Below are 26,393 nucleotides of genomic sequence, written 5' to 3' on the forward strand. Positions count from 1 at the left end.
CACTTCCTTGATAAGGTTACATAAGGTTATAATTTCCGTCTTACTAATAGACTCTTCCTTGATGACCTTGATGAAGCAAGCTACCATAATGGAGAGGCCCATGTGGCAAAAAAGCAAGAGCAACCTCTTGCCAAGAGCCAGCAAGGAACTTAGGCCACCAATCCAATAGCATGCAAAGAATTGGATTCTGCCAAGAACTGATGAGTGTGGAAGAAGATCCAGCCTTCCCTGGTCAAGCCTTCAGATGAGACCCAGCCCTATCCAACACCTGGACTACAGCCTGTGATGGCTCATGTTGCATGTCCAGTTGGCTAAGCTATAATGGCCAGTTGTTTGGTCGCACCAGTCTAGATGTTGCTGGAAAGGTATTTTTTAGATGTGATTAACGTTTAAATCAGAAGAGTTTGAGTAATGATTAATATTTAAATAGAGTGAATAAAGCATATCTTACATAATGTGGGTGGGCCTTATTCAATCAGTTGAAGTCCTTAACTGAGCAAAGACTTAAGTTCTTCAAAGAAGACAGAATTCTCCTGAAGACTGCGACATAGAAACTTTGCTTGAGTTTGTAACCTGTTGCCCCGCAGAATTTGGTTCAAGAATGCAACTCTTGCATGAATTGCAGCCTGCCAGATTTTAAACTTGCCAATTGCATGAGACAATTCCTTAAAATAACACTCCCTCTCTCTCTTACTTTCTTCCCCATCTCTCTCTAAATATGAGAGGCCTTGAAGCAGAGAACCTAGCTAAGTTATGCCTGTTATTTCTAACCCATAAAAATAACGAAATAATAAATATGGGTTGTGTTAAGCCCCTAAATTTGTGGTAATTTGTTATGCAGCAACTGTCCAATGAGAGATTTTTAAAACTTGTTACAAAATATATATCCTATGTCCACTGGGAAATCCTGTGTCCTACCCAAGCTTTCTGTAACTTCTTGGTGGTATCATATTTACATTCTCCTACTTACCTTTAGTTATGAGTTTTGGCATCCATAAAACTCTACTTATTTTCATCTCATTTTTTTTCTATTTATTATCATCTATTTATTTCAAATTAATATGAAACACACTCCCTTTCCTTGGTATACTCTCAAAGTCATTCATACTAGGCATTAGTGTGCCCCTTTTCTAAAAATTTTTGGGAGGTATAAGTTTCTAGCACAATAATTTAAACAATATAACTTTAGCAATCAGACATTTAATTTATTTTTAAAACATCTTTATGTTGCTCTGCCATTTTGAATTTCTTTTTGGCCACTTTTCTGTGTGGGCTCCAAATTCTTGTAAGATTATTTAGGACCTCTATTTCCATTTCTGCTATCAACACCAATTTCCTGTTCATTTATCTTGCAGAGTTTTGAGGCCTTAACTTGCCCATCCAAAGTAGTCTATCAAGATATTTTCCCAAATGAAGAGTTTCATTCCCAAGGGAAGCTTTAACTTCAGTAGTTAAAATAGTTTCTTTACTTTGTTACATACGAAAAACTCCCAGAAAAGAGACAGAGAGAGAGCAAGTATTTGACAGATATTAGTGTTCCCTTCTTTTCCCTCCTCTCTTACTTTTAATCTGCTATTTCCCAGGCATCTATGACACTTATGGGGCCAGAGCAATTGGGTTAAGAACCTGGTTCTTCATGAGTTTTACTATCAGGGGGAAGATTATCTAAAGCAGTGTTTTTCAAATTGTCTATGGTGAAGTATCAGATTTTTTTCTCTTTAAAAGTGTTCAATATATTATAGATAGGTACTTTTGTAAAATCTAATAAAAATGAATGTCAGACTAAGGATCTCAAATTATGTCTTCTGAATTTTGGGGAGTCGTTGAAAAGTTTTCTTTAGAAGGGACACATAATCAAACTTGTGCTCTCGAAAAATAATTCTGGCAGCCAAGTACAGGATTCATGGTGTGTCTTGAGACCCCTCGGGAGCTAGATGATATTCTAGTCTAGAAAGGAAGAGAATGTACAACAGAGAGATTTTTTGAAGTTACATTTTGCAGGATTAAGCCTTGTTGGAAAGAAAGGAAGGAAGGAAAGAAGACAGATTGAGAGAAAGGTAGAGGTCTGAAGGTAGAGGTCAGGATGCTAGTTCATGACCCACTGCCTCTGCCCTAGATCAAACTGCCATAACTCTTTTTAAAATTGCTGCCAGAACCTCTGAACCAGTCTCTCTGACTTTATTCTTGACTCTTCTCAACAACTTTTTATATTCTAGACATAAGATTCATTTAAAAATCTAATTCTCATTACATTGGTATCCTACTTAAAATCCCTCATTGCTCTCCGCTGCCTTCAGGAAGAAGGCGAACACGTTTATATGGCCTACAAGGCCCTGTGGTGATGTCTGCTTATTTCTCTAGTCTTAATATGTCTCAGTTTCCTCATCAAATATTTAAAAAATATTTTTAAAAAAACAATGCCAGGACTTTCTCAGTGATTGGACATCTCTGCTGTTTCTCCAAACTGCATTTTAAAAGACAGTGAAAGGATTTTAAAAAGGCATAAATTCGCAAAGACAAAAAGAAGAGAAACAAGAAAATTAGCAACAATATTTTGCAATTCTGAAACCCAAGTTAGAAATACAGGGATCTTGAAAGCAAGCTATTTTGCACCATGAAACTCCAGAAAGTTTCAGAAGTTCAAAAGATCAAATACTTCTGAAAGCGGTCTCAGAATGATTGCCTAAAGACTATATAAGAAGAAGCCATACCTTTAGATACCTTTTCTCTGAAACAATAGGCCTCATCCCCCTCCTACCTCACAGAAGAATGGAGGTTTAGTCTCTGGAGAGGTTGAACCAGAAGGACAGAAGACAAAGTTGGTGTAAGAGAACCAAACAGAAGACAGAGATTACACAGAAATCCTATAATGATATTCTCTTCCTTCATGAAGCAATAAATCAGTGAGAAATAGGCCTTAACCTTCAAGGAAGAGTTGGTGAATTTTTTTTTGGGTATCCGACAAGCCAAAGAGAAAAGATATATAAATACTGACATGTGGGAATCCCTAAACACAATGAACAATCCAGATCTCCCTATAAAGAAGTCCATCAGTTGACAAGGCTTACCCATGCGTGGTAGGTTTCAGGTAGCTTTTAATATCTGATGCTTCACTCTTATACATAAACAAACAAAAATGCAAAGTTAATAGGACATTTAAAAATGAGTCAAGGCTTCCCTGGTGGCGCAGTGGTTGAGAATCTGCCTGCCAATGCAGGGGACACGGGTTCGAGCCCTGGTCTGGGAAGATCCCACATGCCACAGTGCAACTAGGCCCGTGAGCCACAACTACTGAGCCTGCGCGTCTGGAGCCTGTGCTCCGCAACAAGAGAGGCCACGATAGGGAGAGGCCCGCACACTGTGATGAAGAGTGGCCCCCGCTTGCCACAACTAGAGAAAGCCTTTGCACAGAAACGAAGACCCAACACAGCGAAAAATAAATAAATAAAATTTTTTAAAAAATCAGTCAATATAATTCAGCATATTAACAGAATAAATGAGAAAAACCACATGATTATCTCAAGAAATAAAAAACAAGCATTCATGAACAAATTCTAAGCAAACTACATCTACAAAAAAATGCTATGTCTAACATCATATCTTATGTTTTATGACTGAATGCATTCTCTGGAAGAATAGGAATAAAAGAAGGATGTCCACTTCCATCACATCTATTCTGCAACAAACAGAAGATCCTAGTTATTGTAGTAACGCATGTCAAAGAAACAAAATGCATATAGATTGAAAAGAAAAAAAAAAAACTACTCTTCTTCACAGACAATATTACACGTACATAAAAATTTCTAAGGACTCTACAAAAAGCTTTATGAACTGATAACTGAGTTTAGTAAGTTTATAAGAACAAAAGGTCAATATACAAAAAAATCAATTGTGTACTTATATACTAGTAACAAATAATTGGGAAATTTTTTAAAATATATATTTATAATACCACCAAAACCATGAGAGATTTAGGGATAGGTTTTACAAAATATATGCAATACCTATATACTAAAAACTACAAAACAGTGTTGGGAGAACAAAAAAAGAAGACATAAATAAGTGGAGAGCTATACTCTTGTATAGCTTGTATCAAGAATATTTAATAACTCTTACAACTCAATAATAAAAATCTAACAACCCAAGGTATTTCAACAAACAATTAATATATGAAGATATAGAAAACATCAATAAGAATATCCAATAATACTCACATTGCTAGTCATCAGGGAAATGCTAGTTAAAATCACAATGAGATACCACTAAATATCCACTTAAAAAGTCTGGAATTAAAAGGCTGATAATACTAAGTGCTGGTGAAGATGTGAAGCAGCTAGAACTCTGGAAGTGTAAAATGGTACCACTCTTTCAGTTTGACAGCTTTTTATAAAGTAAAACATGCACTTAAATATGACCTAGATATTCCATTTCTAGGTATTTATTCAAAAGAAATGAAAGCATGTACCATAGTCCCTTGGTATCTGCGGGGTATTGGTTCTAGGACCTGCCACAGTAACCAAAGTCCACTGCTGCTCAAGTCCTATCCCTGACATTCCACGTCTGTGGTTCTGCATCCATGGATTCAACCAACTGTGGGTCATGCGGTACTGTAGTATTAATTGAAAAAAATCCACGTTTAAGTGGACCCATGCAATTTAAACCTGTGTTGTTCAAGTATCAAACATATTCCTACAAAGGCTTGTCCATGAATGTTTATGGCAGCTTTATCCATTATAGCCCAAACTAGAAACAACTCAAGTGTTCATCAACATAGGAAGGAATAAACTAACTGTGGTATAGCCTTACAATGAATACTGTTTAACCATAAAAGGGGGCAATGAATAATACATGCAAACGACGTGGATAAATCTCAAAAGCATTATGCTGAATGAAAGAAACCAGACACACAAGAGAACATGCTGCATGATTCCATTTGTATGACATTCTGAAACAGGCAAAACTAATCTATGATGACAGATCAAGACTTGCCTAGGGCCAGGAATAGAAGGGAGTTGATTGCAAAGGAGCATGAGGGTCTGTCTAGGGATGATGTATAGGTTCTATATTTTGACTGGAGTGATTATATGGGTGATTATATTGGTCAAAGCTCCCTGAATTGTAGCCCCAAAATGTATACTATATCCTGATAACATTTATTTTATTTTTTTTAAATAGGAAAGATATTGTGGAAGAAAAAATTCAGGAAAATTTAACAGAAATGCAGGATGTAAGTTTTCAGATTCTGAGTAGGTGTTCAATTAATATTTTTAATTTGATTGATTATATAAGGTATATGAAACACCCGTAGCACAGTGCTTGGTACATGGAAGAGACTTAATAATTGTGTATGGAACAAATGCCTGGATGGGTCCATTAATCTTTAATATCCATTAACTTCCATTTATCTTGAGTTTGTAGATGCTTAAATTAAGAAAAAGAAATGTATAATGAGCTTCTTATAAAGGTACAATCTGCCTTTCTCCCAAGGAGGTACTTCTCTTGTTCTGAAGCAGAGGCTGGGTAGAGAGATCCACTGGAAATACAAATGCAGTTGCTAAGGCAGCAAATTAAGCTACTGTACAAAGAAGAGCCCCAAGGCTCAAAGAGGAGAAAATGCAGGTAGTTAATAAGGTGAAATCTGACTAGTAGAGTGGGACAAAAGAACAGCAAGAGCCTAATTAATGCAAAGCAACTTCCTGAAAGGAAGCTCAGAGTATGATAAAATGGCCCAAAAGGCTGATGTCAGTGATCTGAATCACAGATAGGAAAGAGGCTTGGGCCTGGGCCATTTCAGAGCTCCATCCTCTTTTGAACACCAGAAAAGGCCTTCTATTCAGCTACCTGCTCAACTTCTATTTAATGGGTGAGGAAATGAAAGCCCGAGGAAAGGAAATGACTCTTACCCATTGGTGCATAGGCATGGGCTCAGAATTGTTCCCAGATCACCTGCATTTTCATCATGGTTGTGTTTGTTGTCTAGCGCAAGTCAAAATCAAATCGTTTCAGAACTAGATTCATAGGCTCCGAGAAGAGGCAGTTTCTGATTGGCTCAGTTTATGATACAAAACCTGGCCTTTTGACTTTTCTCTGCTGTGAACTGAATTGTGGCTCTTTTGGAGGAATAAGGGCATGAGTTCCTGGGGATAAATATGAAAAGAAATTTGTTCTGTGCCTCAAGGGGTTTCAACCAGCCTTTGGCCTCCCAAGTTGTGGCAGCGACACTTTGCTCACAAAAGGGTGGTGTCTCCGGGTGCTCATGAGCAAAGACGGAATCAGTCTGAGCTGGTTTCCAGCCGGCACTAGTTGCAGCTGTGGTTTTTAGGGTCTCAATCTACTCCAGTTATTGAACTGCATTCTTTTTTTGTGGTTTTATGTGCCATCTGGCTGCTTATGGCATGTTGCTGTAATTAAAACCCAATTCTTGTATTTTACTACAAACATCACACACACTTATTTATAACCTTCAAGGAACATGTTCATCTCATGCATCTTACCATATCTAGCCGGTGCTGTACAAGGCTGAGGGCGTATTCACATGGGGGGGCTATAATTACATCCTTTCTCTAAATTGCACTAAAAGGACTACCCAAGTGACCCTTTGAGGACAAATCACTTCAGCTTTTTGTTTTCAATTTTAAAACTGGATATTGCTCCAATTGATGACAGTATAAGGCACCATGGTAAAGTAAAAATAGCTCAGGATTAAGAATCAGGGGATAATCTTGAGGGAAGTTGAAATAGAAGATAGGTGATCCCTAGTATCAGAAGGCAAAAGAACAAAGCACCTGTCTTAGTCTGTTCATGTTGCTATAACAAAATACCATAGACTGGGTGGATTATAAACAGAAATTCATTCCTTGCAATTCTGGAGGCTGAAAATCTGAGATCAGGATGCCAGTATGGTCAAGTGAGGGCCCTCTTTGGGGTTGCAGACTTCTAAGCTGTATCCTCACATTGAAGGAGGGCTAAGGGAATTCTCTTCGGTCTCTTTTATGAGAATACCAATCCCATCATGGGGGCTCCACTCTCATGACCTAAGCACCTCTCAAAGGCCCCACCCCTAATACCATTACACCAAGCATTAGGATTTCAACATATGAATCTGGGAGGACACAAACATTCAGACCATAGCAGCACCCATTGTTTGTTAAGTACTTGTTACGCATTTGACTTACTATGTTCAACTGTAAACTTTAAGCAATGTAGGGACAGCCTTATATCTATTTTATTTAGTTTTTATACCAATGCTCATTACAGTACCTGACACTCTTAGTAATTCAACAAACGTTTTTAGAATGAATGAATGAATGAAGAAAGTTACTATTTTTAATTTTATTTTTCAGATTGAGATATTAGGCTTTAAAATTTAGGTAGTTTGTCCAAATTCACACAGCTGTCGTGTAGAAAAGCTTAAGATCAAATTAGAAGTGATCTCTGATTGCAAAGCATATCCTCTTCACTACACCTTGGGCTTTTAGTCAACCAATAGATAATTACTTAGATGTGTCCCAGTTTAGGGGAAGTTTGGAAGAATTGGATTGCAATGTAAGGAGGAGTATTAATCTTAGTTATGTTTTAAAAAGATGGTTGAAGCATCTTTGTGGAGAACTATAGTGGGCAAATGTGGAAGGAGAGAGTCCATCTGGGCATTTGCTGATGGACAATATGTAGAGAAGAAAGAAAGAGAAGAACAGGGAATTATTTTAAACCTTGGTTTCAAATACCAAATGGATGATGGTACCATTCTCTGAGTGGTGAAAGTCTGAGGGAAGAATAGTTCTGCAGGGTAGAGAATCAAGAGTTTTGTTTTGACCATGTTATCATCGATATGTGTATTAAATAAACAGGTAGAGATGTGGAATGGGCTGTTGGATATATGAGGCTAGAATTCTGGAAAGAGGTGAGGGTAGGAAATGGACATTTAGGAGACTTTGATAGTAAGGAACCCAGAGCTGCTGTTTAAACCCAGGGCTCCTTACTGTAAAGGCCCCTTCAAAAAAATGGTACACAGTAGTTAGACAACCACACCATATTTGCCAAGAACACTCATTATACCTTAGAGTGACTTGGTCTGATGATTGCTCCCCAGCTTTGGCAGAAAGGTTGCAAGTAAAAACAGTCTTTACTGAGAATTCCTTCAGGCACAATATCAGATTTGAAAAATAAGAGTAGACTTAGCTATAGACATAGGCAGACGGAGAGAAGATGCAACCACTGCAAGGATTAGAGACATTACATTGAGTTTATGGGTTAGTCAAAACATAACATTGATATCAGAAGTTCAGCTATGTGCAGTCTGGATATGCTGACTTACTTTTTTCTTTCTTTCTTTTTTTTCTATCCCAGAAAAGAAAACAAATGGCAATGCACCATATCCTGGAGATTTGATGTACTGAATTTTGGGGACTCTAATATTTGGTTGCCACTAGAGAACTGACTGTATGACATTGCAATGCTTCATTCACCGTCTGCTTTCCCCCTATATTCTGAGATCCTGAGGGCAGGAATAAACCCTTTCTTAACCATATCTCCAGCCTCTCAAAGTCTCTGGAACATTATACTGAATTAACCATTGTGGGTTGAGTACTTGAGAAGGTTAATCTTCCAAATATGCAACAAGAAGTTTACAACACAAAATAAAAATAATAATTCTATGAAATTTTATTTCTATGAACAGCAATGAGTCCTCATACTGGTGACTTATAAAATATATGGACATTTCCTGCCACCAGTGTTTGCTTCAGTCCCCTTTCTATAAGAGCAAAGGATTATATATGTACAATACATGCTCACGGGTGTTTAGTTTCTTCAAACATATTTCCGTGGAGCCCTGCCCTCAGGCTAGCCACTTAGACAAGTCAACCACTAGCTGTAACTAAAACTAGCCATTCTCTCGACTTCTTTTTTAGAACCCAAGAGCAGAAGAGGACATTCTGTCTCCCAGATCCAGGGATCGCCTTATTTTATACACTGTGTGATTGATATGTCATTCAGAAGAAATCCCCAATGGATTAAGGTAATTTACTAGATATATAAATAAGTAAGGTCAAGGCATTTATATCTCTAAAATATTTTTCAACAAATAATTTCAAAAGTTATAAGAAAAAATTTTCAAAGGGCCCTGTGTCTCAACCTTTAGTTCATATAACATGATATTTTTAATTTAGGCCATTCATAATTATCTGCTATTATTGTATTTGCTGTATGCTTATTTATTTCTGTGCCCATCCCCCAATCAAATGTGAACTTCAGTCCAGAGCCCTATCTGACCTATACAATAGACCTGTCCTCTATTGTATACTCAGAGCCTAGCACAAGCAAGACACTTAAAATGTGTTCAATAAATATTTGTTGAGTGTATGAATTACCTCCAGTCTTTATAACAATCTTACAAGTTGGAGAGTACTATCTTTTCTTTTTAGAACAATTAGGTTTCAGAAAAGTGACATCTCTAAAGTAAAGAAACTGAGGTATGATTTTAAATCCTGCCTTGTTTTATGCCAATGTAACTGGTTAATCATATTGTACCACTGTCACTGTCAAAACTTGGTGAATATTCAATGATTGCAAATTTCTATACCTCTGGCTGTGTTTTTACAGTGATTAGCCATACAGACTTTTTTTTTTTTTAAGGCATGCTTATTTTTTTAGGGTTCAAGACTTCAGAGAGTGAAAAGGAAACTCAGGCAACAGGCAGATGGTGGAATATTCAAAAATGAAAAATTAACCCAAGAAATATTTAAAGGAAAAAGAGGACACAGTGAGAATATGTGTTACAAAGGGCTATGGATACCTAACTAGCAGAAGGATATGTGAATTCCTGACATTTATAGCTAGTTTTTGTTGACTTGTAGAGAAGTCTCTAAAAAGAGATTCTAGGCATATATTCTTGTAGCATTTTAGTTATAGACAAGAATGATTTTTAAAAAGAATATTAAATATTAGAATGCATTTCTAATGGAGGTCTCTCAGAAAAACAAAATTAGGAGACATGTCTTCCATTCAGTTTTGTCAAGACTCTTGGCATAGATATGTCGCGATCAGTAGAAGTCTAAACTGAAGGCTTTCTCAAATGTGCATTCTGGAATATATACTATTTACTTTGTGATTTTAGAGACACACTTTTTGGTGCCTCAGTTCTTACATCAGGGAAAGCAAGCCAATATATAAAGAAATTTACTGAATATGAACAAACCATACTATAGAAATTAGGTCCATGCCTATTAAGAACCTAAAACTTCAACAAATTGAAAGCAGACTGTATATGAACCAAGTAATATGATGATGCAAAAGAGGGGAATTTTTCTGAAAAGAACAGACGAACTCTGTCTTGTAACTATACGATTTAAAGCCAAGATGCAGATGGCGCATTTTGTTTTTATTTACTCTTAGCAAATAGGTTGGCATAGTTGTTCAAAATTATTAAGAAATGGTATCTCTGGCTAGAACGTGATTATGTCACCATTTAGACATTCTCCTGAAACACATTTAAGTCTTATGGTCTTTGGGGTCTAAAATTCTTTGATCTTGTGATTTGGGTTCTTGTAGTTGGTGGAAAAGCATTCACGGAGTTAAAAAAGCAAATCAAATCTGGTGGACAGGTTAAAACAAAATGCAACAAAATGACTAATGACACTTCCATTCTCCTTTTCTCTGCGCTAGCCAAGATCATCAAGGCCTTATTTCATCATGGATGGTGTGGGCAGGACATATTGGGTCTGAATGTTTGTACTTATGGAAGTAAAATTGAAAAAGATGAATATCCCTCACTACATGGGAGATAAAAACACATTATGGGAACACATTCACACACACAGACGATATCCCTGACAAGATGGGTCCCCCAAAACTATATTGGATCAGGAAGAAATTTGGTCACAAACAGTGAAAGAAATTATTCCGAGGGCCTGGACACTTAAAATTCATCTTTGTGGATGCCGATGTTTGGCTACTTTTCTATGAATCCAAGTAGCAGAGGGTCCTTGACTGGTTAGAATTCACTGCCAGGGCTGCAAGGCAAACTTTTTCTTAATAATAAAGAAGTGATGTAAAGCCTTTGCATTACGTATAAACATAACTAATAAATGATTACAAGTCCTTATTAAAGAAGGATTGAAAAGAACACAAGTAAGGAGACTGATTGGTTACTTCTGTGATAAACCAGGAGGTAGATGATGGCAGCCTGCATGGAGGAAGTGGCATTCTGGATGAAAATGAATAGCTGGATTCAAGATACAGCGAGGAGCTGGAATGAAGGGGACCCATCTGTGGAGGATGAAGAAAAGAGAGGAGTCAAGACTGGAAATGGGACATTCGGTTTGAGCACAAGATGGATGGGATAGATGAGATGAATGGAAAGCCATTCTCTGAGACGGGAAAGAAAAGGAGTAGGGGGAGGTTGTTTTGGAATTGCAAATGGTGGAGAGTTGAATTAACCAGATTTTATGAACATGTTTTTATTTAGTGGCACCTCTTTTAAAAATAGAGAAATAGCCTGCATGGGATGTATACTTCAATCATTCTTAGAAACCTACCTTTCCCTATCTAATAGTGAACATTAAATTTGGATTTGAAAAGGGGGGAATGTAAGAAACACTTTTAAGCCTTCAAATTGTAAAGAATTATACTGTATCTTGCAATCTCCATTATCTCATGATATTACCATCCTAAACCTATATATAAGGTGAGTATTTATATCCTTATATTCGAGATGCTGTCCAGTAACTTTACTCTCTTTGTTCAGGTCATATAGCTTGCTGGCATTTGAAGTACTGCCATATGAAACAGGAATGAGGTTTGTGGTGTTTTGTTCCTGACAAAACTCCTAAGATAAGTGAATTCAAATTTGGGGTAGGTTGCTTAGACACAATGTAGAAGAGCAATATCTAACAATTAAAACTGTCTAACAATGGTGTTTGGCTTTTGTGGGAATCAGAGAACGAAGGGAATAACTATACGTCAGGATTGCTGTAGGTGAAGAAACTTTCTTCATGGGGTGGAGGACGGGATTAGATTATCTCTAAATCCAGATTTAAAATTCTAGTGGCCATACCCCAACTTCTTTACGTATTTACTATGTGTGAGACAGCATGGCAAAAGCTTTTCACAAATTATTTTATTAATCCTGCTGAAAATTCCATGAGGTAAATATTATTATTATCTTCATTTTGCACTTGAGGAAACTGAAGCACAGGAAGACAGGGGAAAAAGTCCAAATTGTCACATGGCTCTTACATGTTGGAACCAGACTTTCACCTGAGTTTGCCTTATCAGAGGAGTGTCTCAGCCTCAACACTATTGACATTTTGATTCGAAATATTCTCTGCCGTTAGGGCTGCCCACAAGATATCTAACAGCATCCCTGACTTCTATCCACTGGCTGCCAGTAGCACCTCCTTCCCTAAATTGTGACAACCAAAAATGCGCTAGAGTCTGTCAAATGTCCCTTGGCAGCAAACTTGCCCCCAGTTGAGAACCACTACCTTACTATTCTGCCTGAGTCCAATGCTGTCTGTCACCTCTGCTCTTTGCACCCTGCAAATCCCGTGTTCTTCATGTAGAATTCTCTTATCCTTCTGCCTAAACATTTCTTTCAGTAATATAGAAAGCCTGCCCTGGTTCTACGATTCTTTCAATTCATTCTTCAAGAAAGCAGAAAGTTCTCCATAGCATAGAAAAATGAGTTCAAAAAGGAAGCTACTCCATAGATGACTGCTCTTACCATCATTGTTGATACTATTATTGACCAATGTGATGGTGGAAGTAAGGGTGGAACTCTGAGGAGCCCAGAAGAGAAGGTCTTTTAAAAGCTGTGAGCAAAAGCACCGAGAAGTTGGGAGGCGTCTGAGCAGAGTCGAAGGATGAATGGGAGTCGGCTAACGAAGGGAAGACAGATGATCCCAAAGGAAGTGACAAGGAAAGGTGCAGAGTATAATGAGAACACGGTGCAGTGAGAGAGCCACAAGCAACACTGGATAAAAGAATGGTGGTCAGGGACCTCCCTGGCGGCCCAGTGGTTAAGAATCCGTGCTTCTACTCAGGGGGCACAGGTTCAATCTTAGGGAACTAAGATCCTGCATGCCTTGCAGCATGGCCAAAAAAAAAAAAAAAAAAAAGGATGGTGGTCGTAGGGGAGGTGACTGCCTGAGAGGAAACCAGTCATGAATGTGCTTTTTATAACCTCACCCTTGGTTCTCAGCATTTGGAAGAGTAGTTTCTAACCTTGGCTGAATATTGGAAACACCTGAGGACCTTTAAAATATAACTTATGTCCCTACCCATCCCCAAGATTTTTTATTTAATTGGCTTGGAGTGAAGCATGGCTATCCCAGAAAATAAATTCATGTTTTCCAAAATGTAAGAGTACGAGGTACCTGACCTGTGAGAAGAAGAATCTCTCTCTCTATTTCTGTCACAAGGCATTTTGGGTCTAGGAACTCTAGAGCTCAAAACATTATTGAACCCCAAAGTCCCAGTCCATCCCCCTCTTTCCTCCCCTCCCCCTTGACAATCACAAGTCTGTTCTCTATGTCTATGAGTCTGTTTCTGTTTCGTAGATAAGTTCATTTGTGTCATTTTTTAGGTTCCACATATAAGTGATATCATATGATATTTGTCTTTCTCTTTCTGACTTACTTCCCTTAGTATGATAATCTCTAGGTCCATCCATATTGCTGCAAATGGCATTATTTCATTCTTTTTGTGGCTGAGTAGTATTCCATTGGATATATGTACTACATCTTCTTTATCCATTCCTCTCTCAATGGACATTTATGTTGCTTTCGTCTTTTGGCTATTGTGAATAGTGCTGCTATGAACATAGTTTGGGGTTTGTAGATGCCAACTATTACATTTAGAATGGATAAACAACAAGGTCTTAATGTATAGAACAGGGAACTATATTCAATATCCTGTGATAAACCATAATGGAAAAGAATATAAAAAAAAGAATGTCTACATGTGTATAACTGAGTCACTTTGCTGTACAGCAGAGATGGGCACAGCATTGCAAATCAACTAGACTTCAATAAAAAATATATAAATAAATAAAAATAAATATTAAAATTAAAAAAACATTATTGAATTTGTAAAATGAAAGAAATGGAGTTATACCACATATAGATGAAAACATTCAATGACATTCATTTGTTTAGTTAATTCAGTCAGCAAATAGCTAAAGAGAACCTCTGTGGTTCTACTCCTCTAGGCTCTGAAGATATAGCAGTAAACAAAAAAACCAAATTCCTTCCTTTCAGATATCTTACATTTTAGAGAGAGATTCAGAAAATAAACAAATTGGCAGATTGTAATATGTTAAATAATGAAAAGGATCTTGAAGGAAAATAAAGCAGGAGTAAGGGAAAAGATAGTGACTAGGGATGTATTTCAGACAGGAATATTAGAAATGGCCTCCACGGAGATGATATTTGGGTGAAGACTTAAGTGGTGAAGGAGAGGTTTCTGAGACCATGTGGAACAGGACATCTAAGGGCAAAGGACCTAAGGTTAGCATGTTCAAGGAAGAGCAAGGAGACCAGTGTGACCGTATGGACTAAGCAGTTACAAGTAGGAGATAAGGTTGACCATATTGTGAAGGACCTCATAGATCATAGTAAGATATGGATTTTGTTCTAAGCATGATGGGAAGATGATAGAAGATTTTGAGCAGGGAAATGACATAAACAGATTAAATCTTTAATTGGGCTACTTGGTTTGTTGTGTAGGGAACAGAGTAGACTTTATCAGGTGAGAGTGGAAAAAAAGAGGCCGGTTAAAAAAAAAAAACTATTGGTTTGGACCACGCAAAGGATAACTGGTTGTGGAGTAGACTGGGAGGTAGCACAGGAGATGATGAGAAAAGGTCAGTCTTGTGAAGGTCAGTATAGTGAAAATGTGGAACTACCAGGTTTAGCTATTTCATGATGAGTTTGAAAATAATGTAGGAGGGGGCACTTTTCAGTGTGGGGATGTGAATGAAAAGCTTGGTTTTGGAAAAATTAGTATTTAATCCTTGATAGGCATCTAAGTGAAGATGCCACGTTGGAAGTTGGATATTTGAGTGTGAATTCAGGGAGAGATCAGGGCTGGAAAAATAAATTTGAGAACTATCAATTTACAGATAACATGTAAAAATCATGACTCTCAATCAGGAAGAAGTCTGAAAACTGAGCCCTGGGGTCCTTCAGCACTCAGAGATTAAAACCCTAACCCTCAACGTGATGGTATTTGAAGGCGAGGTCTTTAGGGAGGTGATTAGTTAAGATGAGGCCAAGCGATTAGAGTTCCCATGATGGGATTAGTGTCCTTATAAGAAGAGGAAGAGATCAGAGTGTTCTATCTCTCTCTTTCTCCACCATGTGAGGACACAGCAAGAGGGCAGCTGTCTGCAAGCTTGGAGGAGGGCACTCATCAGGAATCAAATCTGTGAGCACCTTGATCTTGGACCTCCCAGACCCCAGAACTGTGAGAATAAAATGCTTGTTTTTTAAGTAACCCTATCTGTTATTTTGTTGTAGCAGCCTTAGCAGACAAAGACACCTAAGGTTTCTTGTCATGAGGTCAATGTCACGGTCTGTCATGTTCCATTCTCTGAGGATGGTCCAGAGTATGGGCAGAGAGTCTCATTTCACCAAGGTAGAGTTTTTCCATTTAAGTACTGTGGTAGGCAGAATAATGTCCCCACAAAGTTGTCCTCATCCCAGTCCTGGGGCCTGTGATTATGTTAGGTTACATGGATAAGGGAAACTAAGGCCGCAGATAGAATTAATTTTGTCAATCAACTGACCTTGAGATGGAGACAGCCCTGGATTATCGGAGTGAACAAATATCATCACGAAGGTCCTTATAATGGGAGATACAGAGAGTGTAAACATAGTGATGTCATATGAGACTTGTTCAACCATCATTGACTCAGGATGGAAAGGTGCCCTAAGTACAGGAATGCAGGTGGACTCTAGAAGCTGGAAAAAGTAAGAAACCAATTCTCCCATAGAACCTCCAAAAAGAAACACAGCCCTGATGACACCTTAGTTTTAGCCTGTGAGACCCATTTTCATTTTATGTCCAATGGACAGAATTGGAAGATAAGGAATTTGTATTCTTTTAAGGCACTAAATTTGTGGTAATTTGTTACAGTAGTGATAGGAAAATAATCTAAGTACCTGGAAAGAGAGAGAGGCAAGCATGTGATTATAATAATAGAGCATGAAATATAAATGGTATATGGAAGGACATGAGACCAGGAGGGGATTGATGACAGAAAAAGAAGGGTAGGTAGATCCTTCCTAATGTAGAATCATTCTGCATTAGAGTTCTCAGTGAGGTGAAAGCATTTTGAGAAAGGGGGCACTAGAAAGAGATGAAGAGCTGAAAAGATAGGAGGTGTTGGTCAGAAAAGGAGAGGTTTGAAGTTGATATTTTGGGGTGGGGGGAGAAGGCAATTATTAGTAATGGTCAGGTCTAAGCTATGACCATGTAGTTGGATAAGTTGAGGTGTGAGGAGAATGAGATCTTGAAAAGAAGATGGGCTATTGGATAGATCCACTTACCTGAATACAAAAATCACCAAACAAGGATGACAACAGTAGTCATGGAAAGAAAATTCATGAGGCATTTGCTAAAATATTTCGTAAGTAAAAGGGAAGTACCCAGGAGTTCTGTATTCAAGGTATAAAGTAACAGATGATGTAGCCCAATTGTGTCTTTTTCAAAGGATGAGACGTTTTAGACAGAAAAGAGGGTAAATAGTTAGGAAGTGCCAATAAAGAGCCAGGAGAACATCTACTCCCCCTACAGACCCACAGATTACGTGGGAGGCAAGACTGACTCTGATTGATAAAGCTTCATGGGAAGCAATATCCTCAGGTTTAGGTTATAGAGGAATTGCTAATGACAGACTGTGGGTTCTTGAGTACGTTATGGAAAGGTTTGGGGAATCAGGGACAGTGTGAGATGGGTCAGATTAAGGAAAGTACACTTTTATTGGGTTGAGGTAACGATGTGTGGGTTTGTCTTAAGTCTACATATTCAATGACATTCCAATCAATTTTTCAGTAGAGTTTTTTGGGTTTTTTTTTTCATAGATCTTGACAAAATGTTACTTAAAATTCATATGGAAGAATAGTTGTTCAAGTAGAACTAAGAAAATTCTGCCAAAGAGCAAAGATGTGATACTTACCCTAGCAGACATGAGGACTTATTTTTAAGCCACACTAATTAACACAGTGTAGGATTGATCAACAGAACTACGCATGCAGAGACAGACCCTGGCATATAAGGAAATTGTTGAACTGATGTACGAACTAATGGGGAAAATGGGCTTTTCAAAAATAGAGTGTGGATAGTGAGCATTCCTTACCTAAAAAAATAAATCTCAAACTCATGCCATATTAACAATATATTCCAGGTGATCTGGACATTGAAGACCCAAATGATAGAGAAAAAACTTCAAAGCAATTTGAAAAAAATATGTATATAAAACATGTGTGTTTGTGTGTGTGTGTGTGTGTGTGTATTTTACTGTTGGGAAATAATTCTTAAATAAGACACAATATCTTGCCTTTTTGATAAGATGATGCTGTTCATCAGAGAAATAGTGACATGATTTTCTGGTCAACAGGAACCCAGGGTCCTTGCCAAAGAAATAGCTATATGTATAAGAGGGTGGCAGCTAAGATTTTCCTATCTTCTTTTAACTAGTGGATCTATTCCACTTCATGGAGCAATTACTGTGACAGCCACAAGTTGGGATTCTTAGTTGCTGAAGTACTGTAGCAAGTGAAATTTATTTTCAAATTCTTGCAAGAGTTTGAGAGTCATGGTTTTCAGTGTTGGGAGCTTTTGAGTTTTTGTCTCATTATGTATCAGAATGATTTCAGGAGAAGACAGAGGAAAATATGTCAAGACCTCATATGTTATTTTAGAGCAGAAGTTCCTTGAATAGAATGTCAGGATGATCTGGGAATACCCAGGTGAAGAGGAGGACGTTAGGTGGAATAAATGCATTCATGACTTGTCAACCTCGAATGGAGGAGACAGTGGTGGGGTGGGGCTGGCCCTCAGACAAGGCCTGTTACCCCTTTTGGCCTCAGCTAGTTAAGTGAAAATATTTCTTGCCTTACCTAACACACAAGGTTGTTTGGGAGAGTCAAAATCACTGGAAAAAACTTCTTAAAACATAGTTACTGTTTGCAAAATAAGCAGCAGGCACAGGGTGAGAAATCAAGATGTACAAGACCTACCCCGACCCTCAGCGGGCATCCAGTTGGGAAGCCAGACCTGAAAAATGCTACCAGGCAGCATTAGGTGAAGTAAGAAACAGAAACAAACAAATAAACAAACAAAACACAGAGTCATTAAGATAACAAATCTGGAAGTTCTTTTTAGACCACAACTGTTTTCCAAAGTAAAGGACAGCTTTGGTAATCATGATAATGTTACTAATGTTAGATTATGCTACTTATTTTATATTACATAATGTTGCTTATGTCAAGTAGCCAGGACATGAATAAAATCTGCTGCTCTTTTCTGTATTCTAAAATACCAAAAGTCAGTTTCCTTGACAGATTACAAGATATATGTCTGTTACCTTTGGATGAATCACACCCCTTGCCCAAGAAAGCAACTTACTAAGTCTCCATGGAGAGAAGGATGCTAAGATGCCCACATCTAGGTCGACTGTACCAATTTTTCCTTTTGAAATATTGCACTGCCAGAGACAATGATCCTACTTGATTGAAAACAGATTTGCCAATTTACAAGGCCAAAACAATAATTCTATAAAAAGCCTCAGTCATCCTAGTCAAACCACTGAAGTTGAAATGAAAATATCATGTCTGTGTACTTCAGACATGTTTCTTACCCAACAGTCAGCTTCTCACCCCCCCTTCTACTTGGGCCAAAGGGACAATCTGTTCCCAACAGCCTGAGAAATCTTTCTGTCATTTTGCAAACTTGCAAAAAAAAAAAAAAAAAAAAAAAAGACACCAAGTGCTTGGCTTTGTACGAAAAGAGAGTTTGCTGAAATTTTTCACATGTTTTTCTCTCCTTGCATAAATTTTCAGTGTTGCACTCTTTCAGGGGGTATGGGAATTAGTCCAAGTGTCTAATTGGGTGACGTTCCCTATTGCTTTGAACAACATTGTACAAACCTATCAGCCAACTGACTTTGTTAAACACTGGCCGTGGATACATAGACACTTTGCAAACAGAATAAGAAGAACCAAGATAAGCATCAGCCATAGGATCTTCCCTAAAAAAGGTTAACAGTTATGTTGGGAAGGTGTGATTTGTAGTCAAGGAACTATTTCAGCCGTAGTACCCGAAACAGTGTTCTATAGATACATTGTGCATATCATAAACTAAAACCAACTGAAGATATGTAATCTGGCTTGAATTACTAAACTAATAAAGAATCAGATCATTTCAACTCAAATTCCCATCCCCATATGGCAGATGGGAAAACTGAGGCTCTGAGATGTCTAGAGCCTTGTCCATGACCAATTGTCTAGTTTGAGGAAGAGAATCTAGTTTCCTTCCTGGTCCTTTGTTTTTCTTTACCTGTCTAAATCTTACATTCATCAGGACAAACAAACTTTTAAAACCCATAAACCTGATTCACTTCCCTTCTTTTTCTTTCAGTTTCTTTGATCTTCTTCAGCCCATATTTTCTGTACAAATCACATGGCAACTAATCACGTTCTGCTTTTGATACCTTTTCTATTGCCTTGATGTTGCATAGTAATTCTTTAAGTGTTTAATTCTTATCTACCCTGTGAAGATCGAAGTTATGTCCTTTTCATTTATTCTATAGGATCTTGCAAGTTGCCTGGCACACAATAAATATTCAAAAGTATTTATGGTTGAATAGTCTACTTCTTTTTCTACTAATTCATGCTGAAATGTTCACACTCAGAGTTCAGAATAGGCCTTAGAGATGGAGTTACAGAGAAGAGAACTGAGGCCTAGAGGAAGTGAGTGGCTTTCCACACTCCCTCCCCAATGGGTAACAGATGAGGACTGAAATCTCTACCGTCTCATTTTCAACCCAATGGTCTTTCTATTATTTTCAGTTGTGCCAGCTATGAAATAACCCACTGAACTTGTAGAATACTTGCATTTCTCCAAATTCGTTCTCTATACCCTCTGTCTTAATAAATAAATACACAGGAGATTTTTGACCAATGGACTTGTCATCAGGAATCTAGCTCTGACAACACCCATCATGAAGCTAAAGGAAGTTGTCCCTGTCCCAAAATACATCCTGTTGTCAGGGGGCTGATCCCCATGGCCGTCTGAATGCTGAGAGGCCATTGATGAGCTCAGCCAGGGGTTCATCAGAGACTCATAACGCTGGCTGGCAAAGACTTCATTCTCTTTTTCAGTAACTCTGGCCATCATCACTGCCATAACCAAGAGAGGCAAGAAGAGGCGGAACAGTCAGAGCTGGGGAATCGGCAGCCAGTGGGCCATATGGAAATGTTTGAGGATTAGGAACAGTGCCACATGTGCTCAGCTCATTCTGGGTGGGGCATTTATCCCCCTGCAGTGAGGAGGAAATCGCCTGCAGTGACTCACTTGGGAGGAAGCAAGCAGGGCCTGAGTCAAACCGACCCCAACTCCATCACTTTCTGGAAGTGGGTAGCTGTGACCACATATGACCAATTAACCATGGAGCACATATGAGGTACCATTGCTCTAATGAAGCTGCTGTGGATGGACATGAGAGAAGTGAAGTTACCTGAAGTCAAGAAAGAACAAAGCATTTCTTCCCCATCATAATTGACCACCTACTATGAGCTAGTGCTATCCATATTTATTTCTCTTAATTCTCGCAATAACCCTATGAGGTAAGCGTTATCCTCAAGTTACAGATAAGAAACCTGAGGCTCATCAAAATAAGAATCTACATGGAAGGTTAAAAACAAGTAGCAAGAGTGGGATTTGAACTCAGGTCTATCTGTCTGGTTCAAGCTCATGCTCTTTCCATTCTGCTGGCAATGTGTGTACTAGTCAGTGTTCAAACAGAGAAGCAGAACCACTAGGTATTGTAAATATGTATATAATAAGGAATTTGTTACAGGGATTTGACCTTGCCCAATCATGCAGCTGGTGAAATAATTTCTGTAAGGCTATTGTCTTTGCATTTAATGTCAGACCTTGAAGCCCACAAGGCAGGCATTGGTGAGGAAAAATTAAGGGCAAGGGCAAGCCAGAACCCCAAACACAAGTTGGAACCCAAGAAAGATGTGCTGAAATCCACGTCAATTCTCACTGCCTCTGACCTTGATGGTGTGGGTGTCTCACAGAAAGTGGCTCGCACCTTGCATCACAGAGCAAAATACACACACCTGGCCCAGAAGATGGATAAGCTTAGGAGGGAATTGGGGGAGGCTGGAGCAGTTGTTAGCCCAGCTATTGCTTCATGATGACAAAGGGAGCCAGCAGATAAGGGCCATCCTGTGCAACCTACCATATGGTGCTGTCACCCTTCAAATCTTGCATAAGAATCTCTGTTGGGTCCACACTAACCAGAAACATTCTGGAAAAAATTCTGGGAAACTTAGTTTAGCCTCCCCAAGCTAACACATTATAAAGCCACCATAATGTTTTTTGTAGTGACAGGGCTCCGGTGTGGTCCTAAATATCTTAACCAGACCACGTTGGAATCCAATAAACTTGACCTCCTGGTAGCCTTTCTTGGATCCTAAAATAGGTCCTGAGTTCTTTTACTTTGTGTTACAACCTATTTCTTTGCTTTCTAATCCTGTTTCCAATGTCCCTGGCTCCTGTCTACTGCCTAGAACACTGCATTTAAAAGGTCCAATTGCTCCTCTGGTACTAAGCTGGTTTCTTCTCCTAAGTCTCTATTTGCTCTCCCCTCTTGGACCACAGCTGCTTTAGGCTGTTATTATTACTGTTGTTATTGTTATTTTTATTGTTAGAGGGCTTTAGTTCCCAGGAGACATTTATGACCGACTTTGTATCATGCTGTTCGCTTTCTCTTCTCAGTTCACCAAACAGAGAAGCCCTATAAGGAGCAGAATGTAATGTCACTCCAGGGGACCAATTTGTACAGAGGAGTACAAATCCCTCTTGTACCTCACAGAGGAAAGAGCTTCAGATACAGCTTTTATAAACAGACCCTTGGATCTTAGTGAGGGGATTTGAAAAGTCAAACATGCTGGGGCCATGACTATAAAAGTAAAATTACAAGGCTCAGGAACCTTTCCAGAGACAGGCTTATTTCAAACACTGCTATCTCGTAGGTGTTATTCTTAGCAGAACACGGGCTCATGTTGGCTTTCATTTCGACATCCAGCTGAGGCGAGAGTCACGCAGTAGCTTCATTAGGCTGCTGAGGAGTTCATTACAACACAAGCCCGGATTTTCCTGGAGTCTTATCATGGCCCGTGAACCCATCTCCTTCCTCTCCCTAAAGGGCTCTCATCCATTTCTTAGTGGATTTGTTTATCCAGTCAGTAAAAATGGTGCTTATACTGTGCCAGGGACTGTGCTGGGTCCAGAAAATACAAAGACAGATAAGACAGAGACCCCACTATTAAGGACTTAGAAATAAGATAGAGAGAAGGGAATCCAACACACTTAACAATGTGCTGTGAATGCTGCAGCAGATGTCTGGACAAGGGAGTGACGGGAACCGAAACAGGGAGAGAGCAACTCACTGGGCATGAAGACGGGTGTAGTCAAGCCTTCGGAGAGGAGATAGATATTAAACAATCACTGAATGATGTTTTATTGCTTATTTTTGCTTTTACTTCTTTTTTAGTTGTTTTTTTTTTAATTTATTATTTATTTATTATTTTTATTTTTGGCTGTGTTGGGTCTTCGTTTCTGTGTGAGGGCTTTCTCCAATTGCGGCGAGTGGGGGGCCACTCTTCATCGCGGCGCACGGGCCTCTCACTATCGCAACCTCTCTTGTTGCGGAGCACAGGCTCCAGACGCGCAGGCTCAGTAGTTGTGGCACACGGGCCCAGTTGCTCCGCGGCATGTGGGATCTTCCCAGACCAGGGCTCGAACCCGTGTCCCCTGCATTGGCAGGCAGATTCTCAACCACTGCGCCACCAGGGAAGCCCTGTTTTTTTTTTTAATTGAAGTGTAGTTGATTTACAAAGCTGTGTTAGTTTCAGGTGTACAGCAAAGTGATTCAGTTATACATATATATAACAAATGCTGAATGATTTGACAACCTTATTGAATCAAACACATCTCATCCTCCAAGGCCTTTTGATTAGGAATTTGGGGTGCTGTCCTCCTTCACATTAGCTGTTCCTTATTATCCTCTACTGTTCCTCTGTCTGAACTTAATAAGGTTATTTGAAAGGCAGTGCAGCAAAATACCTACGTTCAAATCCCAACTCTGCCATTGACTACCATGTCACCCTAAGAGAGTCATTTAACCCCTTTGTTCCTTATTTTCTCAGATGAAAATGGGGATCATAAGCGTACTTACCTTACAGGGTTGTTGAGAGGATGAATGGAACGTCAATGGAAAACACGTAGAATATTGTTGGTGTCTGGTCAGCATTACAGAAATGTGTATCGTTAATAAGACATTTCCTTTTTTAATTTGATGTGCAGACAAGAGCAATGTTTTAGAATTAAACTTTCTACCATCCTCTCACTTCCAAGACTGGAAGATCTCCCAGAGGCACTGTGACTTCGGACAAGTCACTTAATCTTTTGGGCCTCAGTTTACCTATCTATATAAATTTAAAACTTAAAGAATACCTACTATGTGTCCAGCAGCCTTTAAACTCTTCATAAACATCATCTCATTTTATCCTCACAATAGCTCAACGAGGTGCACTCTGTCATTTATATTTGCAAATGAAGAAAATGAGATATAAGTGCCTGTCTCCAGAGGCCATGTGCTCAATACCTCAGCTATACTCCAGGAGAGGGCTAGACTTGGCCTTCACTCTTATCACACGTAGGGAGCTCTGGGCACAATGATTTATATTTACCAGCTCATTCAATTCTCAGAATAACGGCCCCCCATATGGTGGTATTATTTTTGTCCCATTTTATAGATATGCAAACTAAGAGAGGGTAAGCAGCATGCTGTGTGTGACAGAGCTAATAACTGGAGGAAACTTATTTGCTCCCAGGTCTATCTGAGTCCAACACTGGCGTCTTTCCCTACTGAGTTTGTTATGCTCTTTCTCTCCAGGTCGGGATGAGGTGAGGGAGCGATCACGTACACACGCATTTACAAATGATTCTGCAAATAATCCCAGGAGATTTACAGTTTTTCTGAAGGTCATTCATATATCTGTGGAAGTTTGTCACTAAGTGCTTTCATTCCAACTTTTACATAACTCTGACCAAGAACACTTATTAAGCTTTAACTCTGTTGGCTTTGCTGGGAAAGCAGACCTTTTCGAAGTTCACGCGTTTTCTCTAAGAGATGTTGACATTAGCCTTGCAGTCCCATCACCCTCAGTCCTTCCTGAATATTGCTGGTCCTCAGGTCATCTCTCCAAGATCTGAGTCCTTGAACTCAGGGAATTCTAAGGTTCTTCGTGGTCTAAATTTCTCTCACAAGCTAGAAGTTCCCTCCAAATCAAATTCAGTAATTTATCACCTTAGCTCTTCCATTTTTATACTCAAAGAAGACGTTCCTATACTTTTTTACCTTCGACCAGGGGTTGGCAGACTCTAGCCCATAGGCGAAATCTGGCCTTCTGTCTATTTTTTTGTAAATAAAGTTTTATTGGAACACAGCTACCCTCACTGGTTGATGCATTGCCATGGCTGAGTCTCTGTGACACAGACTGCACGGTCCACAGAGCTTAAAATATTTACCATCTGGCCCTTTACAGAAGGAGTTTGCTCACCAACCCCCTGTCTAAGATTATAAGCATTCGGTGGCCCAGAAATGTATCTCGCCTCCCTTTGAATGGAATTTGGGAGGCAGTGTGGTAAAATGGTTAGGACCCAAAGACTGGAATCAGACTGCTTTGAATTAAAACCACAAAACAATGCTTTGCCAATTCCACCAGCTGGGCAAACACAGAAACATCCCAGAGTTGAGTCTTTTTCGTCTGTAAAGTGGGACTTGACGGTGGAGATGCTGTGATGGTGGCTGAGACAGATGAGTGCACGACACAAGGACATGCATGGAGCAATTATGGCAGAACCTGGCCCCTGAAAGGCCTTCCCTCTTTATTAGCTGTTATGATGGTAATATCGAATCATTGCTGATACAGGTCTTGAATCCACTTCCTCTTCCCTGTCACCACCAGTGCCCTTTTTCAGACACTTTTCACCATTTACCCCATCGGTCTCTTGCTCCACGCCAATCCATTCCGCAGGGCAATGAGTTTCATTCCTAAAGCATAACTAGTTGTTTTACTCTGTCTTAAGAACCTTTAATAGCTCTCTACTGCTTACAACAGCTTGCAAATTCCTCAGTGCCTATTTCTCTAATGCATAGAAAACCCCAACTTGCTTCCCCTGACGTTTTGCTTCTGCTCTCCTTTCTCCCATGTACAGCTCCCACTCAAGCTATACAAAGTACTCCCCACCTCAATCTTGACACTGTCCTTGAGTAAACCCTCCTTCTCCACCTGGAGTGCCCTGCTCACCTCCCTTTGTCTGCCTTTTGAAATCTTACCCATTCTGAATGGTCCCAGTATTGGTTATATATGGAAGTAGTAGGAGATCAATGCTTGAAATTCAGTAAAAACTTTAAGTTTTTTTTAAACTTTTTATTTTATATTGGAGTATGGTCGATGAACAATGTTGTGATAGTTTTGGGCATACAGCAAAGTGATTCAGTTATGCATATACATGTATCTATTCTTTTTCAAGTTCTTTTCCCATTTAGTCTGTTACAGAATATTGAGCAGAGTTCCAGGTGCTATACAGTATGTCCTTGTTGGTTATCCATTTTAAGTATAGCAGTGTGTACATGTCAATACCAAACTCCCTACCTAAAAAACCCAAAAACTAATAATTCAAAAAGAGTCATGGGTCCTCGGGAAGATGGCGGAAGAGTAAGACGCGGAGATCACCTTCCTTCCCACAGATACAGTAGAAATACATCTACACGTGGAACTGCTCCTACAGAACACCCACTGAACGCTGGCAGAAAACGTCCGACCTCCAAAAAGGCAAGAAACTCCCCCCGTACTTGGGTAGGGCAAAAGAAAAAAGAAATAACAGAGACAAAAGAATAGGGACGGCACCTGCACTAGTGGGAGGGAGCCGTGAAGGAGGAAAGATTTCCACGCACTAGGAAGCCCCTTCGCGGGCGGAGACTGCGGGTGGCAGAGGGGGGAAGCTTCGGAGCCACGGAGGAGAGCGCAGCCACAGGGGTGCGGAGGGCAAAGCGGAGAGGTTCCCGCACGGAGGCTCGGCGCCGAGCAGCA

General features: G+C 39.3%; 1 long non-coding RNA gene across 1 annotated transcript in view; it reads left to right on the plus strand.

The window, feature by feature from the left end:
* Positions 1 to 25,983, plus strand: part of LOC309646831 — a 28,438-nt gene extending 2,455 nt beyond the window's left edge. The window contains exons 2-3 of the long non-coding RNA XR_014255618.1: positions 16 to 22,785; positions 23,091 to 25,983. This is a non-coding gene — a long non-coding RNA (uncharacterized lncRNA). The remainder of the gene's footprint in view (positions 1 to 15; positions 22,786 to 23,090) is intronic.
* The last annotated feature ends 410 nt before the right edge of the window (positions 25,984 to 26,393 follow it).

The sequence above is a fragment of the Balaenoptera physalus genome (assembly GCF_965194825.1).
Source record: "Balaenoptera physalus genome assembly, chromosome: 17".
Classification (NCBI taxonomy): Eukaryota; Metazoa; Chordata; class Mammalia; order Artiodactyla; family Balaenopteridae; genus Balaenoptera; species Balaenoptera physalus.